The sequence below is a fragment of the Phyllostomus hastatus genome, unplaced genomic scaffold (genome assembly GCF_019186645.2).
Source record: "Phyllostomus hastatus isolate PE091 unplaced genomic scaffold, TTU_PhHast_1.1 phas_contig_80, whole genome shotgun sequence".
Lineage (NCBI taxonomy): Eukaryota > Metazoa > Chordata > Mammalia > Chiroptera > Phyllostomidae > Phyllostomus > Phyllostomus hastatus.
This window is the reverse complement of record NW_025333960.1, coordinates 10,723,544-10,736,135: the sequence shown is the minus strand read 5'-3', so window position 1 is coordinate 10,736,135 and position 12,592 is coordinate 10,723,544. Positions and strand designations below refer to the sequence as shown.

The following is a 12,592-nucleotide window of genomic DNA, read 5'->3' as shown; positions in this document are numbered from 1 at the left end:
GAAAACTAACCCAGGAAAGGCACCAGCAGGAAGCATTGGAGGGAACAGTGCCTGAAGTGCCCATCAACCAGACTGAGAAACCGGCCAGACTCAGAAGTGGGGAGTCATTAATCCTAGGCCACTCTGGAGTTCAGACCCCCTAACAAATCAATCACGCAAAATCTGAAAGGGACAAACTATCCAAGTAACTTAACTGTGTTCCAGAACAGAAGGTCTATTGGAATATTTATACAGTTTTGATTTTTGATGTTTTAAACATTCAACTTTAAAGTTTAATGAAGAGGAATGAGAAAAACAAACCAGAAAATTGAAATCAAGGAAATGAACCTGATGATAACATAAATACACAGAATAAAAGGCTAAATCAGGTAATTATTTGGCTTCATACACCTCAAAACTGCTAAGGAATCTTGAACTCTTCTTATTGGTGTTTATATAAACATTCTGAACTATGCTTGTGTGCTATTAGAGTAAATGAGCAGTTACATCAATGTTGTTGAGAACTAGGGTTGTCACTTTAGGACAGGGGAGATAAAAATGTGGAATAGGTAGGTTGTGGTATGTTAGAAAGCTACTCTGAGATTATCAAATCAATGCATAATATGAAAGTATTGGAAAATATTGAGGAATTTTGGATTGTCTAAAGCAGTGTACATTAGGGCTTCCTTATATATACCTTCTAGTGATCGAAATTGAAAGTAATGTTCTGTGACTCAAGGCTCTACTCCCGTCTCCAAGTGATCTGTTTCTGAATTCCCATTGATTTACCTGTATATTTCCTGTTTATTTTCAGTGAAATCAATGAAGTATTTTTATTGATTGCCTGATTATTTTTGTGAAACTTACTCTAATGTATCCTCTATTTATTATACTGTAGTAATCTCTTTTTTAAGTAAAAAAATTCTAATGGGTGTTATAAATTTCCAAAAGGCAAAAAGTGTGACCCACATAGCTGTTACTCAGTACATGTCTACTGAATGGAAAGTAGTAACACTCTCCAGCTTTTTATTACTTCATTCTTCTACACAGTAGTATGATATTTAGAAAGGTTTCTTCTTATATATTTACTGTTTTAGTCTTAATCCATGGTGTAGGAATTTCTGATAAAAAGATAACCATGACAGTTTCTGTTGTTGGAAAAGTGACTTTAACTATTTTTCCCACTTCTAATTTTAAAACAAAAAATTGAAAGCAACATTGACCCAGTAAAACCTGATTTAAATTAGATCAAACTGGTAAAGAACCTGGCCCTTGACAAGCAGTGACTATCATAAAAAGAAGACTGATCATTTATACTGCCATCACACCTGTAGACCTGCATTGTGTTTTTCTGCCACATGATTTTCCACAAGGATCAATTACTTGACCTTCACTGCAAAGATATTTCAGAATCTAGCTGTGAAATTTTATTATTTGTTCATCTTCATTATGGATACATAGGACACATATAATTTCCAGTGATCAGGCATATACACTCAGATAAACTTAATAGTAAGACCAAAGGCAGTTTAGCATTCAATTAAAGACAGGGAGATTAGCAAAGATTGAGAAAATAGTATAAAAGTTTGTTGGATGCTCCCAGTGTATACATATATTCGGAGTAAACTTTAAAATTTGTAGGGTGATGGGACTCTGGCTCTTTATATAATTTTTATTTTAAACTATAGATAATTATAGTATTGCTATTGAAGAACAAGTATTGAGTTAAATGTGCAGGTTCTTATTCTTCATATGCTTACCAGTTACATAGACTGGTAGTATTTTAGAGTTGCGTTTGACCCTGGATTTCAAAAGATCCAAAGATTTATCTCTACTATAGGCATTCCATCTATGGCATTGGCACCTAGTTCAGAAGCTTATTCAGCTTCTCCCTGAACTTGCGGTCTTTCAGCAGTGAGACAGCTCATTCTGGTTATTAGCCTCATCTAAGTGATGGATAGTGACACTTTATTCTGCCCACAGATTTACCTCTCTCATTCTTTTAAGCATTGATGTTTAGGTCTGCCTTCTGAAATGATAGTGTCAGTTTTTTTTTTCTTATTTTTTAACAACTTAATTGATATTTAAATCACACATGATACAATTTACTGACTTACAATGTACAATTCAGTGGTTTTTATATACCCATCGTCGTACAACCATTATTACAATCTAATTTTAGAGTATTTTCATTACCCATTTCTGAATCCATGAGTAAGCAATCCCATTTCCATCCCTAACTCTAGCCCTAGGCAATTACTAATCTTTATTCTGTGTCTTTTGATTTGCTTATTCTGGAAAGTTTATATCAATGGAATCACAGGGTCTTTTGTGACTGGATTTTTTTCACGTGGCCTATGTTTTCAAGGTTTATCCATGTTGTAGCATGTGTCAGTACTTCAGTCCTTTTTATAGCTTTATAGTAGTCCTTTGCATGGATGTACCACATTTACATATCCATTCATCAATTAATGGAAATCTAGATTGTTTCCTCTTTTTGTCTATTTATGAATAATATAAACATTTGTGTACCAGATTTTGTGTGGATGTATGTTTTTATTTCTCTTAGTTATATACATAGGAGTTGAATTCCTAGGTCATATGGTAACTCTACGTTTAAGTTTTTGATGAACTGCCAGACTTGTCCAAAGAAGCTATGTCATTTTCATTCCCACTAGCATTGGTAAGGGTTCCACTCTCTCCACACCCTTGACAGTTCTTGTTATTGTCCACCCTAACAGGTGTGAAAGGACACTTACTATGGATTTGACTTGTATATCCCTAATGACTAACGATGTTGAGTATTTTACGTATGTTTTTTGGCCATTTATTATCTTCCTAGGATTTTTTCTTTAGATATTTTGCCCAGTTTGAGTTATTTATTCCTTACTGAGTTTTACGAGTTCTTTATATATTGTGGTTGTAAGTCTCCCATCAGAATGAAAATATTTTTATTCTGTGGGTTGTTGAGAGTATCGTATAAATTTAATTGTTTAGCCCACATAGCCCAAATATTTAAAGATTACTATATGTGACTTGCACAGTGTCTAGAACATACCGGTACTTGCCTGGTACCTAAAAGGTCTACAGTAGAGGTTTTGTAAGTAAATGAATTATGTATCTTCACCTGCATTCTCAGCTGGCCAATCATAGTCAGTACATCTTATTTCTCAGTTGAGTCTTATATTCTGCCATCTGTTAATCTCTCACTAAGAGTGGGGACAGCCTTTCTCAGGAGGTCTGCTGATTTGCCATTGTGCCTTACTGAAGAGTGATGCTCTAACCTGGATCTAATGTAACATCCTGGATGTGGGCACACGGGGGCCACCACCTCCTTTAACTTGACACTACTTTTCTATTTGTTTGGCCTAAGGTTTCATGACTCTTTGAAGCAACTCTGTTATTGTTTTCAAATAAATGAACTATAATATTCTATCTTAGACTAGTAGATCTAAGCAAGAAATAATTGTGCCTTTAGTTTAAGGAGAATCTGTACACAAGTGAAGAGCAGGAAATCAGTCTTGACTACAGTTCATATTAAAAGACCTAAGCTTTTCAGTTACCTCATTATATATATTTCACAAGTAGGATAAAGTGGTTTATTTTTTCACTTTGTTTTGAATTTGTTGTTTGGGTTTTTTGGTGGTTTTATTTTATTTATTTTTTATTGTTTATGTTGTTTCAGTTGTCTCTCTATTTTTCCCCCCTTTGCCCACCTCCACCCAGGCCCTGCCCTCCTCCTGCCTTGCCCTTAGGCCATCCCTATACCATTGTCCATGTCTACGGTTCATGCATCTATTTGATGGTTTTATTTTTAATGAAAAGCTTCCTGTCAGTTAGAGTGGAATGGGTGACTTGAAAAGTACTGACTTCCTTACCATTGACAGTATACAAGTACAGTCTAGATGAACACTGGGATTTGAGAGAAGGGACTCTCAACTGTAAGTGACCGAGTAAATCTTAAGATCAATCTCTTTCTCCTCTAATTCTTTTATATGCCAAAGATACATATGAGAAAAATCAGTTCTTTCCGTGTTTGCATGTATTCTGAGATTGTGTTTTCAATTTAGTTTTTTAAATCAGATGCTTTTAACCTTAAAATATTGCTTGTGTTCCTTACTTAATGATTGTGCTGTATAAGGAAAATATGCTGTCTTTAGTATTAGTCCTTTATGAATTTAAGAGTATAATCAGATAAATTTTTGCTTAGTTGTATATTCTCACATTTTTTTTGGTCTTTAAGTTTCACAGCTGTATTTAGTATAGTCTTTTGAAAGACAGCCAAGTAGCTGGGTGTTTTTTTGCAAGCCTATGGCATGTCATATTTGAGTTTCTGTTGGAAAGCTATTTTGCAGTCATAGAAGTCCAAATAAATAGCCAAATTACTATTTCTCCCCAATTTGGATATAAGAAAGTATGCATTTGGCTTTTGTTCTAGATAACTTCAGAATGGATAAATAGGTTTTCCTGTGTGCTGTGTTAGACATTTACAATTTTGCAGCAAATCCAAATGTGAGAAATTTAACCCCAAAGAATTATGTTAAGTGGTTGAAAAATATGTTACTTAGGATCATCTTTTGTGTGCCAGGTGTTTTACAGATGTTATCTCACTTAATTCCCGAAATAGCACTGTGGGTATTACAATCATTTCTATATCAGAGGCACTAAAATCAAGGGCATCAGAGTTTATGTGATTTTGGTCAAGGTAGAGACATTAGTTAAGTACGAATAATAAATTTGGGACTAGAACTCAAATCTTGTCTTCAGCCTCAGGCCTTCCTTTTTAAGGTGTCTGCAAGTCCTTTTAGTTTCAATTATTTCATTCCGTAATATGAGATGCTACTTAGCATTCAGTTATTTTGATATTTAAGAATATTATTTCCAACTTATACTACAGTATTTCAGTATGTTTAATTATTGTGCTTTTTCATGGCTAGCTAAAGTATAAAATAGCAGCACTTCTGTATTTTAGTTGATAAAAACAGGAATAATTCACCTCTGTCCTGTACTATTTGTGAACCCTACCTGAATTTAAATATATATTCATAGAGTAACACAAACTGAAGGATCATCAAGAAACCCTTAATCACTTTGAAAAATGATTTACCTCCCATTCTCTCTATGAGGTATTCCTGAATGAAATGCTTTAACTTTTGTTGTACATCAGAGAAATTGAGAAATGTTCCCCACTTACGGCTTAATTTTTGTTTTTAGAGGATTTTGCAAGGTTGTTAGTGGATCCCTAGGGCAAGGAATGAGGAATGAAGTGAAGATCATCAGGGCAGAATATAGAATCATGCTTGAGGCTAGTCCTTGGGTGGAATATCATCTCTTTCCCTGTTTTTCCTTTATACTTTATTTTTCAAGATTGTTTTTATGTTCGTTTGTTTGTTTGTTTTTAGAGGGAGGGGAAAGGAGGGAGAAAGAGAGGGAGACAAATGTCAATGTGTGGTTGCCTCTCACATGCCCCCTACTGGAGACCTGGCCTGCAACCCAGGCCTGGGCCTTGACTGGGAATCTGTCCACGGACTCTCTGGTTCATAGGCCCATGTTCAATTCACTGAGCCACCCCAGCCAGGGCCTATTTCCCCCTTATACTTTAATTTTCTGCTCCAAGCAGAACTTATATTGTATTTAAAAAACAGCATTTATTTTGTAGTAAATCTAAAAGAAAAACAACTGTAGCCCTGATCAGTGTGGCTCAGTTGGTTAGGTGTTATTCCACAAAGCTAAATGTCCTCGGTTTGATTCCCAGTCAGGGTGTATGCCTGGGTTGTGGGTTTGGTCCCCGGTCTGAGCACACGTGAGGGGTAACTGATCAATGTTTCTCTCTCACATCAGTGTTCCTCTCCCTCTCTTCCTCTCTCCCTTACCCTCTCTCTGAAAATAAACAAATAAAATCTTAAAAAGTAAATGTAAAAGATATTCAAAAGAATACAGTCAAGACAGAGTTCTTGTCAGAAGGAAGTTGTAGCATTCACTGAAGTTAAAGCAATCAATAATGGTTGTGGGACTCTTAGTTTTTCTTTTCATGCTCTCTGTTTTAAAACCGGTCTTAGGTGTTTTTTCCTTATTATCCCAAAGTACACACTTGAAAATTACTTAAGTTATTATCCTTATTAGTTGCTTCAATGTCTTAAACACCACTGACTTCAAGGATTTTTAAAACCTCTAACCCTATAGAACCATATAAAGTTAAGGTAAATTTAAATCCTAGTCTCAATTTTCTCTTAGAGATAACATAATGATTGTAAATAAAGCTTATAAGCATTCTGTGTTGTTGAAGTTTTCTCTAATGCATAATGAAATGTATGTACTCCACTAGTGAAAAATATATACTCTAAATATACTTTAATGCTTATATTAAACACCTTCCAAGTTTGCAGGAAAAAAATCTGCTTTGACCCTAAGTCTTTATTATGTCTGAAATCTTATTGTGACATTGTCTTTAGGTTGTGCAGGTGTGGGGGGCCTCATTATTATAACTGCTTGGCACTTATTTAATAAGACCTGTTTTGTAAAGACCAAGATGGACTTTAATAAATGTGAACTCCCAGTTAATGTGCCAAAACATGTAACTTTAAAGAAACTTTATTGCCAGGTTATTGAGAGAGTGTCACTGTGACATGGCTGACGCTGACAGTGTGCCTCCTTGTGCCCACTTGTTCTCCTCTGAGCATTTGTTTACAACCTATTTACGCAGAAATGTGATGCATAGGCTATTTCCTTAGCCTTTGGAGTATTTAACTGCCAGTCGTTTCTATGTTAGTTACATTACCTCCCAAGTTATAAATTTTTATTTTCATGGGGAAGTGAACAGGTATGTATATTATCTTAAACCACACATAATTAAAAATATAAACACAGACTAAACAAAAATCTTTGTTACCTAAAGTCCAAATGATTATTTTTGGATTACCTGCAGTGTAGCTGTTTTGTATCACCCTTCATTCACATTTAGACCAGTTAATTAAATTACCTGTGATTGTATTACTCAGGAAACAAAGTGTGTAAAATTACTGTACCAGTGTGCCATAGCAAATAGGAAAATGATTGTGGATCCAGAAGCATTCATTTCCTGGGGTGGGGCGGGGAGAGGGTTGCTTAGAAAGCTTACTTAAAGTCCCAATTAACCCAAACTTGTTGAGAGAATTTTGCCTCACCAGCATGTTGGTTGCGCTTCATGTCACACACAACACTGAGGGGCTTACTCTGTAAGGTTTCTGGCAGTCCCCTTTCTCATAATTGTGGAGTGTCACGTTGGCCCGATGGAGGCAGGTTTAGAAGAGTTGTGATTGGAAGTTCTTGATAAAGACGGGAGTTCAGACACACAGTCTGCCTGGAAGTTCAGCCATGAACATCACTCATCTATCATAATTTAACAAATGGAAAAGTTGGAGACAACCTGCCATCCATCGCATCTATTTTACTGTACTCCAGAGTGGATTAAATTGTATTTAACAACTCTTATCTTACAGGATTTACACTTTAAAATGGAGTAACAACATTTCTCCATCAAGATTTTGCTTTCTGTTTATCAATTTCAGATTTTGAAGTTTGTTTCAAAATATTTGAAATTTAATAAATTCTTTTCAAAGTCTTTATGATCCTTAATATCCCCCCAATTTTTTTAACAGTAACAATGAATATCAACTCAGTATACTAACCATGAAGATGTATTCTTATGATACAATGGTATAAAAATAGTAGCTTATTTTTAAGTATAAACTTTCTGAATTAAAATAAACTTGGTTGGCATTGAAAGTATTAATTTGAAGCCTTTTAATGAAGTTTATGTGATATTGCTTTAGGACTGTGGAATCCTAGAGTTAGAAAAGCTGCTAAGGTTTACAGCTGAAAACTAAGAAAACTAGTCCCTAAGAGATAATTGACTGTCACAGAAAAAACATCTAGATTTTCTCCAATACTGTAGTACCCCTTATTTGTGATTTCGCTTTCTGTGATTTACCTCTGTTCACAAAAATATTAAATAGAAAATTCCAGAAATAAACAATTTGTAAGTTTCAGTTGCATTCTGAGTAGTGTGATGAAATCTGTGCCATTGCCCCATTCCACCCAGGACATGAATCTTCCGTTTGTACAGTGTCTCTGCAATGGACATGCTCCCGGCTCCTTACTCACTTAGTAGCCATCTTGGTTATCACATGTTAGTGTTGCATTCAAGTAATCCATATTTCACTTAATAATGGCTCCAAAGTACCCTGCCCTGGTGGCTTAGTTGGTTGCAGTGTTGTCCCATTCACCAAAAGATTGCTGATTCAATTCCTGGCAGGGGTGCATATGGGAGGCAACCGATTGATGTTTCTCTCTCTCTCCTCTCACCCTGTCTCTCTCTAAAATTAGTAAAAATATCCTTGGATGAAGATAAAAACAAGTAAATAGTAATAGTAATAATATTAATATTAATAATAATAATAATAATGGTAATAGCCACAAAGCACAAGATTAGTGATTGCTGGAGATTTGAATATACCAAATAGAAGCCATAAAGTACTTCATTTAAGGGAAAGGGTGAAATTCTCAGCTAAATATGGAAAGAAAAATAATCATATGCTGAGACTGCTAAGATCTAAGGTAAGAATGAATCTTCTATCTGAAATTGTGAAAAAGGAAAAAGAAATTTGTTTTTTACTAGGTTTGTTGTTGCACTTCAAACTGTAAAAGTTACAGCAACAGTGCTTGGCAGGTGTTTAGTTAAGATGAAAAAGGCATTAAATTCGTAAGTGGAAGATATGAACAGAAAGTGTGTTTTAATTGAGGGTATTGTCTCGTGCCAGAAAACACTGAGCCTGTAGGAAGACTTCAGCAAGGAATCCCCTGGAACTGGTGAAGTGAAGCCATTTATTGCAAGTAAAGGAGGCTTACTGTAAGATGTTTTGAGAGAGGGAGGCCATATCCACATAACTTTTATTACAGTAAATTGTTATACTTGTATTTTATTATTGTTATTCTCTATGCCTAACTTATAAATTAAACTTCATTATAAGTATGCATGTATTCAGAAAAAATGAAGATTATATAAGGTATGCTCTTTCAGGCATCCGCTGGGGTCTTCAACATATCCCCTGTGGATAAGCAGGGACTATTGTTATGCTAGTTTGAGAATGCAGGTTTCCTGACTCCCAGAAACAGTTTTTCTTTCCATCCCCATGGTACACCTTTGAATGTTGATTCTAATCTACATGGATTGGATTCTGGAACCTCAAGTCGTCAGTACGGGGAATTAAGGGCAAGGGGAAGGATGATCATGGTGAGAGGAATAATATAACTGACTCTTAGAACTTGATGCCATCAATTTTGAGTTAAGAGAGGAAGTATGTGGGGTAAAGTAAGGGAAAGAGATTACTGTCTTTTCTTGCTTCTCTTAAGCTTTCTCAATACTTGTAAGCTGATGAAAAATTCGTCCATGAATTTTGCTAATAGAGTTGCTGTGCTTTGTCATTTTGGATAATTTCTGCATCTGCAGAGGCAAAGACTAAATACTTCAGTTTTCTTTTTTGAAGAAGAAGAAAATTCAGTGAGAAAATGTTTTATAACATCTTCATGGAAATTGTTTTTATACAATGTTATGTATTAGTTATGATTGGATTCAGCCCACAGTGATAGAAAACACAAAATAAGAATGAATGTAAGTAGAATTTTATTTGTTTCTCTCAAATAAAATGTCTGAAAAGATAAGTAGATCACAACTAATGTGGCGGGTTTGTTCTTTCTTTTTTCCTTTCTTTTCTCTATCATTCTAACATGGTAACTCAAGGTTAAATATGACTGTTCAAGATCCAGGCATCACATTATAATTTCAGCTAGCATGAAGGAATAAGTGGTGAAGAAGAGCAGCAGGGAGAGGGAGAAATGTCTTGTTTGATCTGGCATATAAGGTGTTTTTTAGAAGCAACCACATAATACTTTCACTTATATTTCATTTTCATTGCTCAATATTTAGTTATGAGAATACTTCTTGCTGCAAGGAAGACTGGAAAATGTATACTGATTTTGGAAAATGTAGTTTATATTCTAGGTGTCAAGGAGTTCAACTAAATTGAGATTGCATTGCTATATTTGATTTTGATAAATTGCAGTACTTGAATTTGAAGGTTTAGTAAGGCATTTTTTTAAGTTGAAATGCATTTATTTATCTAAGGTGGAACACAAAATCTTCCCAAATACATCTCTGTGATTATAGGCGTGGCAATTAAAATTGGTAAGCAAATCAGGATAAGGGAGAAACTGTTAAATTTGAACTGATATATGGGGGGGGGGTGCAAAAACCCTGGAATTTACTTATAAAAATGTATTTTTATTCTTATATGTTTAAATTTCAGTCACCTTTATCTTTTTTGCTATTTTTTATTATTGTTCAATTACAGGTGGCCCCATTTTTGCCCATTGCTTAAATTTCAGTCACTTTCAAAGTATTCTCCACTTGATGCAATATACCTTCAAGACATTTTTTCCACTGTTCAAAACAGTTTTTGAACTCATTGGTTTTGATGCTTTGTAGTGCTTCTGCCGTTTTTTGTTTCACCTCTTCTACATCAGCAAAATGTTTCCCTTTGAGAACATTTTTCATCTGCGGAAACAAAAAAAAGTCTCTCAGGTGAGACTGGGTGAATAGGGAGGGTAGGGCACGGGGGTCATGCTGTTTTTGGTAAAAAAATACTGCTGAGCACTCAGTGTGGTATGAGTAGGTACACTCGTAAATCACCCATCTTGAAATGAGCGAACACATTGAAAGAGTTTTCAGAAAAAAATCACTAAAACCTAATGAAGCCTCTTACAACACCACCAGCTAGTACACTGATACAGATGGGTTCCTAGAACACTCACCTAGCAGTGGAAGCCTGTGCCACAAGGGTCCCACCCTCTAGAAGATAATTCTGTGTTTTGGGGGCCCCCTTGTATATAGAGAAATATGTGGTATCCAGAATAATTATAATTAGTAGAAGCTTCATCCTAGACCTAGCTGACAGCTTAATAATTAAGATGGGGGTTTTCTTTAGAAAAGAAATTCCTGTTTTATTTATAACATAACACAAATACACACCTACTACCTCATGAAAACAACTTTTTATAAATGTAGTGCTTTTTTAATATTTGGGGTTTAAAAATTTTTAGATTGAATTTATTGTGGTGAGATTGGTAAAAATTATGTAGGTGTGCCCCTTTTCATATTGGCGTATGTTCGGGCTGCCCTGTGGAGACGTCGCTGTTTGTGTGCCGTGGTTCTGTTACAGGTCATACTGTTGACCACTCTCTCCATCTGACCTTCTCTCTATAAAGTCCACGCCTGTAATCAGTGCATTCTTCCTTGACCGCTCTTTTTTTTCACATGAGCCTACAGAATGAAAGTACTTAGCAAATGCCCCTAGAACCTTCTATCAAGGGCATATGTGTTTTGAGCACCTGTATTTTGCAGTTGTCTTTAATGTCTGTTATTTGAAATGAATGGTAGAATTCAGTGAGAATCACTTTGGGAAGAATTTCCAGGTCTATGCTCTCTGCTCATAGCCCATTACTAAATAGACTTATGTACACAAGATTCAGGGCTATCAGTTGAGTGAAGGAAGATTTGCTTTGAGGCTTTGGTTTGTTATAGAGTGTATCCTCAGGCTTCTCTTCTCCCCAAACAGACCCTTGTTTCCTCTTCCTCTTTTCAGACACGGCCTTTTGAATATACCTTTGGCCTCTGTGGTAGCCTTAACCCAGCTGCATCCTTGAGAGAGGTGGTTCAGGGCAGCTCAAACCAGTAAAGAACATTACTTCTTTAATCTCCCTAATCCTTGGAAACTCCTGGGAACATATTCACAGCATGGATTCTTGTATCTCATACCTGAACCACTGAATCAGAATCTCTGGGTATAAATCTTGTAGGCTGGTTTCCAACAAGCTTTTCCAGGGCTCCTCAGGCAGCCAGTTTCCTGCTGCATTTAGGAGTCCTAGTGCTGTAATCCAGGAGTTAGATAAAACCTCCAACCGCCACCCCCCCCAAAAGAAAAAAAGCTTTCTACACTAAACAGTTCACACCTTTGGAAGGCTCAAAACTCTCAATCTTATGTCTCATACTAATATCCAAAGTCAAATGAGGCCCAGTTTAGCTTTGTATTAATCCTACCAAAGTCTTCTATGAGCTATCTGTGCAAATGGGCCCAGAGGATAAATGATTAGTGTTCATTACAAGTACCATTAAGGACAGATGGCGGGTACCCCCAAATCAGTTGTGTCGGGGGCAGTGTGGTTTGGGGAAGGGATTGGAAAGGCTTCCATAGGAAAGTAGGAACAGGGTGTGCAAATGAGGTCCCAGTATAAGTGCAGTGCATTTGCTCATGTTCTGTGATATTTCAGCTTTAATTAGGTGTTGGCTTATCGTATATAAATCTGTGATATGTTTATATAATTGTAATTTTTATATATACTTGTGTTTAATTTTATAAGTCACTACTAGTGTTCTACATACGAAGTCAAGAGTATCACTATAATCCTGTGAACAGATAAAAATTTTGGGGAGAGGGCAGGCAAATCTGGATTCTTGTAGAGATAATATTTAAAATTGATTGAAATTGTAGTTTTCTTAAGAAATGATATAGACTACAGA

At 35.7% G+C, this 12,592-nt stretch overlaps 1 protein-coding gene across 3 annotated transcripts in view; it reads left to right on the top strand.

Annotated features, from left to right (window-relative positions):
- Nucleotides 1-12,592, top strand: part of PTPRM (protein tyrosine phosphatase receptor type M) — an 811,120-nt gene that overhangs the window by 149,626 nt on the left and 648,902 nt on the right. The gene's annotated exons all lie outside the window — the stretch shown is intronic.